This window comes from Euprymna scolopes, chromosome 6, assembly GCF_053919585.1.
Source record: "Euprymna scolopes isolate OS-2025 chromosome 6, ASM5391958v1, whole genome shotgun sequence".
Classification (NCBI taxonomy): domain Eukaryota; kingdom Metazoa; phylum Mollusca; class Cephalopoda; order Sepiida; family Sepiolidae; genus Euprymna; species Euprymna scolopes.
The window spans coordinates 120,003,593-120,017,337 of NC_136487.1; the positions used below are offsets into that span (position 1 = coordinate 120,003,593).

The 13,745-nt window shown below is 31.2% G+C and overlaps 2 long non-coding RNA genes across 2 annotated transcripts in view; one reads left to right on the forward strand and one right to left on the reverse strand.

The window, feature by feature from the left end:
• Positions 1–13,745, forward strand: part of LOC145277916 (uncharacterized) — a 106,214-nt gene that overhangs the window by 80,536 nt on the left and 11,933 nt on the right. The gene's annotated exons all lie outside the window — the stretch shown is intronic.
• The window catches only part of LOC145277915 (uncharacterized), a 104,010-nt gene continuing 92,340 nt past the window's right edge, over positions 2,076–13,745 (reverse strand). The window contains exon 2 of the long non-coding RNA XR_013868245.1: positions 2,076–3,743. This is a non-coding gene — a long non-coding RNA (uncharacterized LOC145277915). The remainder of the gene's footprint in view (positions 3,744–13,745) is intronic.

Here is a 13,745-nt window from a genome sequence, read left to right on the forward strand (position 1 = left end):
CTTGTACAGATCAGCTACCCATCGAAAACTCTTCTGAAATTAAACATGACTTTCAATTCAAAAACCCAATAAAATAAAGACGTGTTGTATCTTGTTTCTTGGAAATAATAACAGAAGTTAACTGTTCAACAGCGTTAGTGCATATGACAGAATTAGACATAAATCTTGTCTCTCTTTGTGCATCTTTCTTTTTTATTTAAAAAAAAAATCAAGGCATAACTATCAGCAGGAGCTGTATCACCCGTATAAACGAAAAGTATGTTTGACAATGCTCTTGCTAACTTAGCCTTTTTATTCACTGTTTGGTGACATAGTGACCTGCAACAACTACAAAAAGAAGCAACAGGACAAGCAATCTGATGGCTGTCCATGACGATTATGGTGAGCGGCAGCAATAGTCATCCAACAGCCATCCAAGACAACTTACCAATAACTGCAGCTCTGTTCCTGTCCACAACACCAACATTGACCCAGTGATAACAATAATAGTAGCAGTATGTTCCCTTTGTGAATACATATGGCAGGTCACATGTGAGTAGTGCTAGGAGCGATAATAATAATAATAATAATCGTAATAATCGTGATAATTATGATCATCAGCTTAACATTCATTTTACATGCTGGCATGTGTTGGACAACTTTAAGAAATTGATTTCCAAAGTAACCTACCTTCGGCCAGTTTTTTATGTACCATTCCTTCCTCAGATCATTGTTATTACTTCCCCTTATGCAGTCTTTGGACTTTCCCTGCGAACCGACCTTGCTACTACAACTGTTTTACGTTTTCTAACCCAAGAATCTCATCTGTTCTATCAATGTGGCCATACAATCGAAGTCTACTCTTCTGCACATATCCACCTATACTGTGCAGATTTAATCTTCCTCTAAGATCATGAGAACTAAGCCTGTCATCAAATTCTCATAGTACACATTCATTGCAATGGATGTAAGTGTTAACGACATGCTTAATTCTTAGTACAGGCTTAGTGCATATGAGAAGAATACATCTTTCTCATATACATGCCACAATAAGAATATTTATAAATATTTACTGATGTGCTTTGCCATCTATAAAAGACAGGCCTAAAAGAAGTTGTCAATTGCATTTTAGCACTTGAAGGGCTAAAACCATAAAGCGATAGAGATCAGTGTTTGAAACAAAACTGAAGTGAAGTACACTTTTTATATTGCAACAATGTAAAATAAAAATTGGTTAGTCAGAATCAAATATCGATTTGTCATCTTAAATGCTATCGATAAAAAATTATTATTTTATTTTACTTTTTTATACGTTTGGAATCTTTTGATATGAAGCAAAAATGAAATAAAAATGAATATAATACCATTCGGTATGGACCCGACAAGGGAAAACCAGATGAGAACACAAACTTGGATTTATAAGACCATAAAATCCAACCTTGATCACCCTTTGGGGCCCGTTGCACAGATGATAGAGGTTTTTAGTTTCTATGATTCCAGGTGAGCATTGTCTGAAGATAACAATTTTCATCCTACCCAAGCAGGCCAAGGGATTAGTTGGCCAAAACAGAGTGATACAGTAACTATAAAAGGCAATAATTACTGGGGATACAGTTAAAAGACTCGGCAGTCCTATCCCGGCGTAACTAATCACTTAAAGAAGGCCAGAGGATGAGTTGACCGAAACCTGGTGAAAAAACAACTATGAAGATGAGGATAACAGTCTGCAAAAGCAATGAATACACAAACTATTATTTATATCTTAAATAACTTCTACCTATGATTGGTTGACCAATAACTAATCAGTATTATATATATATATGTGTGTGTGTGTGTGTGTGTATGTGAGTGTGTGTGTGTGTGTGTGTGTGTGTGTGTGTGTGTGTGTGTGTGTGTGTGTGTGTGTGTGTAAATGTATGCATCATTTACCATGCAAATCCTAACAATAAGGTCACTAAGGGAGATAAATCCAATCGTATTGGGGCAGCAGTTGCATTCTGTATAGTAATATTTTTCTATTATTGAGTGCTGCGTTATTTTCTGTGTGACTTGACAAACGATGCAAAATCCAAATAAAACCAATAAACAGCTGATATTTGATTAAAGTTTTCTTTATTGTATCTATGACGATAAAAAGTTTCAGCATTGAAATGAGCATGTTGGTTCAGTTCAAATGTTTATCTGAGTCCGAAATTGTTGTTTTTAAAAAAATATAAACAGTCTTATTTTAATATGTATTCCAATACCTTCTGTGTGATGTCTCCACATGTAAGAAAGTCTTTTGTGGTCATGAATTCCGTAAAAAAAAAAAAACTGTGAAGAGCAATGCATTGGAGAGTGTTATACTTTTAATAATAAAAGACGAAATATTGCAAAATTATATTTATTTGAGTGATAATTGTCTTTGAAATAAGAAATCAAAGCAGCAAACATTTTCTTTTTAATGGTGAATGTTTCTTTATTCATGTATGTTTGTTTTTGTAAATTGTATTCATAAAATTATGTTAAAGCTTACAAATAGATGAACAGAAATCATCTTGATGTTTGCTATATTTTTTTTTCACATAAATGCTGCACGTAACGACCAGAGCTTCTTTGTATTGGTTGGACTGTATCCTATTGGACGAAGGGATGGAGTAGATATGAACATTTATAATCTGATTTTATCCAATTATTTTCACCAATAGCAACATTTATTCTTTTACCTTATTCTTGGTTAGTTTTTCAGATCCGAGAATCAATGAGAAGGTTGTCCTTGGCAGCATGCCATCTGGTGACAGTGCAGACCAATCCTTGATATGCACACCCTGTGACACCCAAGGCATGGGGATCCCTGGGAAGAGGAGTCCTGGGAAAATAACGCTTTTCTTCTTCTATGTTTGTCTATGCAAACTTTCTTCTGTTGATTTCGAAAGCTTCAGTGCCTCGCTTTGACAAAGCCTTCCAGCTGTCCCTGTTTTTGGCTCTGCCTTCGCAGTCTTTCTCTGGAATGTCAACTGCGCGCAGCTGTCCCCTCACCTGATCATTGTAGCCATCTTCTTCTTTTTAGCTGCTCAATGAGAAATTTGTCTTTGGCAGCATATCCTCTGGTGACTGCACAGACCGATCTTCAATGTGCACACACTGCGACAGCCAATGCATGGGAATCCCTTGGAAGGGGGCCCTGAGCAGATGACGCTTTCCTCCTTCTACGCTTATCCTCTGCAGCCTTTCTTCTGTTCAAAGCTGTTTCTTCTTTAGCCCTGCCTTCCCAGTCTTTCTCTGAGATGTCAACTGTGTGCAAAGCTGTTTCTTCTTTAGCCCTGCCTTCCCAGTCTTTCTCTGAGATGTCAACTGTGTGCAACTGTCACCTCGGCTGATCCTTACAGCGCTTATGCGGAGTGCCTTTTACCTTATGAACCTTACCAAATTACCTTTGAATTGATATTTCAAAATGTGTCCATCAAGAAATTAGCAACATCTTCTCTGGTATATAAAATTAGCTGTATGAACTAGGTATGAATATTTATAATCTGATTTTATTTACACAAAGCTAAATGCCCGGCTGGGTTGTTTTTGTTGCATCATGAATTCTTTCAACCTTAGATTACCATCATCTTCTCCAAGGACAACAGTCTCTACATGAGTATCCATAGACCACTGCTAATATTCACCAACTGCTTCATCTCCTTTTTTTGAATGGTTGGATGGTAGTCTCCAAAACGAAATCCAATGAAAACGACTTTATTCAAACTCGAAATATTTTACTGCTGACAAGCAAATATCTGAAAATAGAGCAAAGAAATAAACACGATTATTTATCTTTAATATGAATTTTGTTTTCAACATTTTCTATACACAAACGTCATAAAATAAAATGATCCCTCCACTCTTTTGTTTTGTGTTCTCAAAATCAATGGGCCCTTTTTTTGCAAAGTAAATAGTTCCTCTCCTGCTCTTGTACATAGCAGAATGTACAAGAGCAGGAGAGGAAGTATCGACATCTTTTTTGGGCTGTCTCAACACATAAACATATAAGAGAGCTGTAATCCCAACAATATCAAGTTTCTGATGAATCACGATTGATAGAATCCTTTCTTCCAGTTTTCAACTTCACATCGACCTGATCGTGATGTGATTTTCATATTTCAATTTTGAAAGGCAACTAAATACTGATACTCCTGCTTGTTCGCTCGACATCAAAATCAACAGTGTCTATGTCATTTCTAAAATGGCTCTTTTCCTTGTTGATGGCGATATGTTCCTGGTTCTGTGCAGTTTCAGGACGTCTATCTTCCCAGGCTTTGCCTTCATTCTTTAAGAAGGGTGTTGGTTTATTGCTAATCGCCTGAGGCGTCCCCACCGATGAATGCTGACACGGCTGCCCAAGCATTTTTTTCAGGCCAGAGTGCTTCTCATTTAGGGCGCTGATTTTTCAGTCCCACTTTCCTCACCCTTGTGTCACATCTTCATCGTGGGAAAGAGATGAACCCATCAAGAACCTGCATCATTGTTCCTTCTTCTTTTAATGAAATTCGATTTTAGTAGATTTTACCCGTCTGCTCATCTAAAACTTTCCTCATGATCGTGGGGGAGTGGGGGGGGGGCGGAAATAAACACCGATAAAGAACTGGATTCTTTGGATCAAATTCTGAGCACGTTAGTCGAAAAGAATGTGTGGGTCGTTAGATCATAATGAGAGTCGTGATAGAAATGAAACAGTTAAACGGTTTGTTGGTCAGCTGACAGGAGTCTGGGAACAATTAGTTGACACTTAGGTGACGCTTTTTGTCTGTCCTCACAAATGGGGTTGGTTGGGACGATACTCTCTTTATCTATCTATCTATCTATCTATCTATCTATCTATCTATCTATCTTTTCGTTTCCATAAACGATGCATACATTTTGTCGATGAATTAAAAATAAAACTTATTTAAAATGAAAATGTTGTCTCCTTGTGGTGCTTTAATCATTGATTCATGAGAATTAAAGAGATATAAAAATTTAACAAATGCATCCATTTTGCCAAATTTCAATAGCTAAATTGATGCCCAATAGATGTGCACTTGCCCCGGAAGACGGATATAAACTAACTTCAGAGTTGAAAAATAAAATCTGAATGTTTTCTTATTCGTTGCTATTATGGTCTGGTATTGGTCTATTGCTCACGTATCATTGAATAACCACCATTCTTATTAGTGTTGAGACGATTAATTGGAATTGAAATCAAGAATTGAAAAAATCGGAAAATTTGGGGGTATTGGAATTGGAAAAATTTGGGCCTATTTTCTGATGCCAAAATGGTTCTTTTAATTGTCTTTTTTTTTTAATTTGATTTTGTTTAAAGCAAAATCTTCCATTGCTGGTAATAATGATAAAATAGTAAATATTTATTGATTTTAAGCAACCAGTAAAGCTAAAATCGATAGGTCATCTCCCACAAGTATATTTTTACGTCTTGCACATTTAACAAGTGTTTTTACACGGTAATCGGGAAAAAAATTACAACTATAATAAAACATTCAGAGATTTCTGAAGAATCGGAATTGAAATTGGTAATTGTATCGGAATCAGGAATTTAGTTTGGAATTGGTAATCGTAGAGGTCTATAACTTTTCCAGAGGTTATAGTGTGAAACTGCACATGTTAACTTACTGCACTATGTTCATTCACTGGCCGTGATCATCTCCCACATGTCCTGGACTATAGTTGCTTGTCACTCCAGCTACAATGAAAGAGCCCTCATACTAAGCAAAACCAGTTTATAAAAAAAATAATAGATGTTTAATTTAATTTTTTTTTAAAGTTTACAAATGGTATTTGTCTACTAATGACAGACTTGCAGCACTGAATCTTTGCTTGATCAAAATACAAGTCCCATCAATAAAATTTTGGGGCTGCTGAGTGTCTCAAGGGAACCCAACCTAGAGCTCCCAAAAAATCAACTGTCTGGCTGCTCTCTGGAAAATCAACTCCCCCTCCCCTTTTTCCTTCTCTTTCAGCTGACTATAACCACCTTTCTTTTCTATTCTCTTGGGATCTCTCCATGCTTGGCTTGTCTGGTCCAGACATCTATTGAAGATAACATCTAAGACTGCCTTTATTCTGGGGGCTTACCTGCAAATAATCTTGGATATTGTTTGTCTCACAAATAATCTTGGGTATTGTTTGTCTCACAAATAATCTTGGATATTGTTCGTCTCACAAATAATCTTGGATATTGTTTGTCTCACAAATAATCTTGGATATTGTTTGTCTCACAAATAATCTTGGATATTGTTTGTCTCACAAATAATCTTGGATATTGTTCGTCTCACAAATAATCTTGGATATTGTTTGTCTCACAAATAATCTTGGGTATTGTTTGTCTCACAAAGGCGATTTCAAAGGGACTTTTTCCATGCACTGATTTTCCGAACAAAGAGAATATTTTTGGGGGTAGTCTTGCTGGTCAGAAATATTTTCAGTCCCCTGCACCCCCCTCTTCTTCTGGTCAAGCATCCCACAATTGAACGTCCACCACACATATGTACTAACAAAACAAATGTGCTGTATTGCCCTTTTTTACAATAATATGAATAAATTTATCATTTTTACAATAATATGAATAAATTTTCCATTTTTACAATAATATGAATAAATTTACAATTCCAATATTCTTATCTACTGTGAATGCATAATAAAGTAAAAAAAAAACAACTTTTGTGAATCATGGCGTCATTAATGAATAAACCATCGGATTTTTTAGCAAAAAAGTCTCATTTTGTGCAAACGCAGGTTCTAAATTCAAATACATGATTACATCCCCACCCCCAAAAAATGCTACCCATAAAATTGCTAATAAAATCCACAGTCCTTATTTCAACCATATTTTGTGCTAATAAACTGGAATGCACATGCCTGATTTGTCCAACAAGTTTCAGCCATGGATGTTCAACAGTTTATATCTATTTGCATAAAGTTAGTTTATATATTTCTATGTATGGGGTTCGTTCCTAAGCTAATCATTCTGAAATCTGGAACACATCTGTTGGGTGATATTGTGAGCTATACTATTCTAATTTAGTTTTATGCAAAAGAGATAAAGAGGGGTTGAGCTCTTCAAGGAAATTCGGATACCCTTAATTTTTGTGAAATGTTAACGATAAGCATTAGACATCAATTACATATCAGTTTCTTGGAAGTATTTTAAAGGAATTATAGAAGATAAGAAGTATTTTAAAGGAATTATAGAAGATAAGAAGTATTTTAAAGGAATTATAGGAGATAAGAAGTATTTTAAAGGAATTATAGGAGATAAGAAGTATTTTAAATGAATTATAGGAGATAAGAAGTATTTTAAAGGAATTATAGAAGATAAGAAGTATTTTAAAGGAATTATAGGAGATAAGAAGTATTTTAAAGGAATTATAGGAGATAAGAAGTATTTTAAAGGAATTATAGGAGATAAGAAGTATTTTAAAGGAATTATAGGAGATAAGAAGTATTTTAAAGGAATTATAGGAGATAAGAAGTATTTTAAAGGAATTATAGGAGATAAGAAGTATTTTAAAGGAATTATAGAAGATAAGAAGTATTTTAAAGGAATTATAGGAGATAAGAAGTATTTTAAAGGAATTATAGAAGATAAGAAGTATTTTAAAGGAATTATAGAAGATAAGAAGTATTTTAAAGGAATTATAGGAGATAAGAAGTATTTTAAAGGAATTATAGAAGATAAGAAGTATTTTAAAGGAATTATAGAAGATAAGAAGTATTTTAAAGGAATTATAGGAGATAAGAAGTATTTTAAAGGAATTATAGGAGATAAGAAGTATTTTAAAGGAATTATAGAAGATAAGAAGTATTTTAAAGGAATTATAGGAGATAAGAAGTATTTTAAAGGAATTATAGAAGATAAGAAGTATTTTAAAGGAATTATAGGAGATAAGAAGTATTTTAAAGGAATTATAGAAGATAAGAAGTATTTTAAAGGAATTATAGGAGATAAGAAGTATTTTAAAGGGATTATAGAAGATAAGAAGTATTTTAAAGGGATTATAGAAGATAAGAAGTATTTTAAAGGAATTATAAGAAGTATTTTAAAGGAATTATAGGAGATAAGAAGTATTTTAAAGGAATTATAGAAGATAAGAAGTATTTTAAAGGAATTATAGAAGATAAGAAGTATTTTAAAGGAATTATAGAAGATAAGAAGTATTTTAAAGGAATTATAGGAGATAAGAAGTATTTTAAAGGGATTATAGAAGATAAGAAGTATTTTAAAGGGATTATAGAAGATAAGAAGTATTTTAAAGGAATTATAAGAAGTATTTTAAAGGAATTATAGGAGATAAGAAGTATTTTAAAGGAATTATAGAAGATAAGAAGTATTTTAAAGGAATTATAGAAGATAAGAAGTATTTTAAAGGAATTATAGAAGATAAGAAGTATTTTAAAGGAATTATAGGAGATAAGAAGTATTTTAAAGGAATTATAGAAGATAAGAAGTATTTTAAAGGAATTATAGAAGATAAGAAGTATTTTAAAGGAATTATAGGAGATAAGAAGTATTTTAAAGGAATTATAGGAGATAAGAAGTATTTTAAAGGAATTATAGAAGATAAGAAGTATTTTAAAGGAATTATAGGAGATAAGAAGTATTTTAAAGGAATTATAGAAGATAAGAAGTACTTTAAAGGAATTATAGGAGATAAGAAGTATTTTAAAGGAATTATAGAAGATAAGAAGTATTTTAAAGGAATTATAGGAGATAAGAAGTATTTTAAAGGGATTATAGAAGATAAGAAGTATTTTAAAGGGATTATAGAAGATAAGAAGTATTTTAAAGGAATTATAAGAAGTATTTTAAAGGAATTATAGGAGATAAGAAGTATTTTAAAGGAATTATAGAAGATAAGAAGTATTTTAAAGGAATTATAGAAGATAAGAAGTATTTTAAAGGAATTATAGAAGATAAGAAGTATTTTAAAGGAATTATAGAAGATAAGAAGTATTTTAAAGGAATTATAGGAGATAAGAAGTATTTTAAAGGAATTATAGAAGATAAGTATTTTAAAGGAATTATAGAAGATAAGAAGTATTTTAAAGGAATTATAGAAGATAAGTATTTTAAAGGAATTATAGAAGATAAGAAGTATTTTAAAGGAATTATAGAAGATAAGCAGTATTTTAAAGGAATTATAGGAGATAAGAAGTATTTTAAAGGAATTATAGAAGATAAGAAGTATTTTAAAGGAATTATAGAAGATAAGAAGTATTTTAAAGGAATTATAGAAGATAAGAAGTATTTTAAAGGAATTATAGAAGATAAGTATTTTAAAGGAATTATAGAAGATAAGAAGTATTTTAAAGGAATTATAGAAGATAAGAAGTATTTTAAAGGAATTATAGGAGATAAGAAGTATTTTAAAGGAATTATAGAAGATAAGAAGTATTTTAAAGGAATTATAGAAGATAAGAAGTATTTTAAAGGAATTATAGGAGATAAGAAGTATTTTAAAGGAATTATAGGAGATAAGAAGTATTTTAAAGGAATTATAGGAGATAAGAAGTATTTTAAAGGAATTATAGGAGATAAGAAGTATTTTAAAGGAATTATAGGAGATAAGAAGTATTTTAAAGGAATTATAGAAGATAAAAAGTATTTTAAAGGAATTATAGAAGATAAGAAGTATTTTAAAGGAATTATAGAAGATAAGAAGTATTTTAAAGGAATTATAGAAGATAAGAAGTATTTTAAAGGAATTATAGAAGATAAGAAGTATTTTAAAGGAATTATAGAAGATAAGAAGTATTTTAAAGGAATTATAGAAGATAAGAAGTATTTTAAAGGAATTATAGAAGATAAGAAGTATTTTAAAGGAATTATAGAAGATAAGAAGTATTTTAAAGGAATTATAGGAGATAAGAAGTATTTTAAAGGAATTATAGAAGATAAGAAGTATTTTAAAGGAATTATAGGAGATAAGAAGTATTTTAAAGGAATTATAGGAGATAAGAAGTATTTTAAAGGAATTATAGGAGATAAGAAGTATTTTAAAGGAATTATAGAAGATAAGAAGTATTTTAAAGGAATTATAGGAGATAAGAAGTATTTTAAAGGAATTATAGGAGATAAGAAGTATTTTAAAGGAATTATAGAAGATAAGAAGTATTTTAAAGGAATTATAGAAGATAAGAAGTATTTTAAAGGAATTATAGGAGATAAGAAGTATTTTAAAGGAATTATAGGAGATAAGAAGTATTTTAAAGGAATTATAGAAGATAAGAAGTATTTTAAAGGAATTATAGGAGATAAGAAGTATTTTAAAGGAATTATAGAAGATAAGAAGTATTTTAAAGGAATTATAGAAGATAAGAAGTATTTTAAAGGAATTATAGAAGATAAGAAGTATTTTAAAGGAATTATAGAAGATAAGAAGTATTTTAAAGGAATTATAGAAGATAAGAAGTATTTTAAAGGAATTATAGGAGATAAGAAGTATTTTAAAGGAATTATAGGAGATAAGAAGTATTTTAAAGGAATTATAGGAGATAAGAAGTATTTTAAAGGAATTATAGAAGATAAGAAGTATTTTAAAGGAATTATAGGAGATAAGAAGTATTTTAAAGGAATTATAGAAGATAAGAAGTATTTTAAAGGAATTATAGAAGATAAGAAGTATTTTAAAGGAATTATAGAAGATAAGAAGTATTTTAAAGGAATTATAGAAGATAAGAAGTATTTTAAAGGAATTATAGAAGATAAGAAGTATTTTAAAGGAATTATAGGAGATAAGAAGTATTTTAAAGGAATTATAGGAGATAAGAAGTATTTTAAAGGAATTATAGAAGATAAGAAGTATTTTAAAGGGATTATAGAAGATAAGAAGTATTTTAAAGGAATTATAGAAGATAAGAAGTATTTTAAAGGAATTATAGAAGATAAGAAGTATTTTAAAGTTATTATAGGAGATAAGAAGTATTTTAAAGGAATTATAGAAGATAAGAAGTATTTTAAAGGAATTATAGGAGATAAGAAGTATTTTAAAGGAATTATAGAAGATAAGAAGTATTTTAAAGGCATTATAGGAGATAAGAAGTATTTTAAAGGAATTATAGAAGATAAGAAGTATTTTAAAGGAATTATAGAAGATAAGAAGTATTTTAAAGGAATTATAGAAGATAAGAAGTATTTTAAAGGAATTATAGAAGATAAGAAGTATTTTAAAGGAATTATAGGAGATAAGAAGTATTTTAAAGGAATTATAGGAGATAAGAAGTATTTTAAAGGAATTATAGGAGATAAGAAGTATTTTAAAGGAATTATAGAAGATAAGAAGTATTTTAAAGGAATTATAGGAGATAAGAAGTATTTTAAAGGAATTATAGGAGATAAGAAGTATTTTAAAGGAATTATAGAAGATAAGAAGTATTTTAAAGGAATTATAGGAGATAAGAAGTATTTTAAAGGAATTATAGAAGATAAGAAGTATTTTAAAGGAATTATAGGAGATAAGAAGTATTTTAAAGGAATTATAGGAGATAAGAAGTATTTTAAAGGAATTATAGAAGATAAGAAGTATTTTAAAGGAATTATAGGAGATAAGAAGTATTTTAAAGGAATTATAGGAGATACAATATGGGAACACAGTTCAATTTGAAAATTAAAATATTTTAAATTTGCATTAAATTTGATTCATAGTCATTAAAGACCAATTTTTTAATGAAAACTGCTCCAGACAAGTTGTGAAGCCACTTGATCTAAGGAGCTAACAAAATGATAAGACAGGAGATGCCTATTGGCCTAAGTCTTGAAAAGATCAAAGGTATAGTTGGAAGGAAATAGTGAGCAGAAAAGGCGTCCCAACAAGCTGCAGAAAAAAAAGTTACTGGAATAGGAAGTTGTGTTACAATGAAGTATCAAAACAGTGGAGACAACTAGACCAATAAGTCTAATGAGCTGGAACACAGGAAGCAGGGAAGAGATTAGACAGTTCTTAAGCATATGTCATCATAGTATTTATAGAAAAGACTGAGATTAGCAACATCACATCTGTGAGAGAGAGGTTGCAGAGAAGAAGAAAGAGTGGAGTTAATCAACTACAGATACACAGGACCTTCAAATAAGGTAGATCAACCAATGAATCCAGATTTTCTGAATCCCATTTTCTTAAGACCCCTTAAATTTTAGACATTTTTTAGAATCAAAATCGCGTAATGGATTTTTATCAAAATTAGAACAAGGATTCTAGTCATAAGGTTTAGTATTATTATATCTTGATTTTAATCTTTGTATGAAATCATAAAAGCGGTGCCAAGTTATTCTGTTTGAGAAATTATTTTTACCTGTCTTTGTAAGAGTATTCTTTTAGCCTCTTATATAAAAGGCAATTGTCTGTTTGTATGTGTGTACAGCCCACTAAAAATCAGAAACTTCGCAAGGTATACTTACTAAACTGATATATTTTTTTTCCAGCGGGCAGAATATAGATGCATTTGTTTTCTAATATTCATTCCGTTTTTAAGCCAACAAGAACAAAAATAATCAGAAGGAGGGGGATCGACATTTAAAACGATTTTTCCATTGACTTTTGGTGTGAAATGATATGAGGGACGTTTTAAAAGTAATGTCTCCTATTTTTTATTCCGCCCAAATGGATCAGAGGTAGATTGCAAATTGTATTTTTATGATGACTGAAAGTGTCATCTCTCTGTTGCAGATATTGATGGTGTGAAACTTTGAAAGCAACCCCCATCATAGACATGCGTCAGAAGCAGAGATGCGTCATTGAATTCTTCCATGCAGAAGAAAATTGAACTGATTAACATTCATCGGCACCTGTTAAATGTTTACGAAGCTGATGCAGTTGATGTCAGCACAGTTAGGAGATGGGTTTATCGATTTCAGAGTGGCAACAGAGATGTGAGTGACAAAGTCTACTTCAAACTTTTACAACTGAGGCATCAAAAGGAGGGCAAAAGTGCATTGAGAATGGTGGTGACTATGTAGAAAAATAAATTCTGGAACCCAAAAAGTTGCTCGTTTTAATGATAATACTCCAGTCTTCATAGTTCTTCAACGTTTTAGTTTTTTTTTAATAAAAAAAATAGAAGGCCTAGCTTTTGAAATGAACCTTGTATAATAGAGAGAGGGTGATAAAGAGCAAGGGAGAGAGAAAAGGAGGGGGGAAGGGGGAGAGAGCGGTGTAGAAAGAGGGGTAAAGACGGGAGATCAAAAGTGTGATAGATAGAAGAGGTAGAGATGAAATGAGAGAGAGGGTGAGAGGGAAGGAGAAAAAGAGGAGGGATCGAGAGTGAGAGGTGAGATAGAGAATGTTTGGAAGAAAGTTTGTTGGACAAACTTATTAATACTTTTATTCTGTTGCCTAGGCCTTCGGATAAACAGATAAAAGACAAAAGCTTTCTTTCCTAAAAAGTAGAATAGAAAGTGGGCTATCGGTTTACTTCTGGCAGTCTCCTAACTTTTGCTCCATTATTTTATCCTTTTGTCCTCACATTCCATGAGCGATGTTTCTGACAATGTAATACAGTGGGCTTGTATATATTCACAAGTATACATCATCGTCTAGTGTACATATATTTACGTGTTGATATATTTGATCATCTAGTGATGAGAGTATGAACTGGACATAGAACATAACAAAACAGGAACGAATAACAGTTTTCTTTGGGGGGAGTTAACATTGGCCAATGAGGAAAACATACCTGGTTCATCTTTGGTGTTGCTTGATGGGAAACGGCAAAAAGAAGATTCATCCCAATGAATCAACAAATCTCAGGTT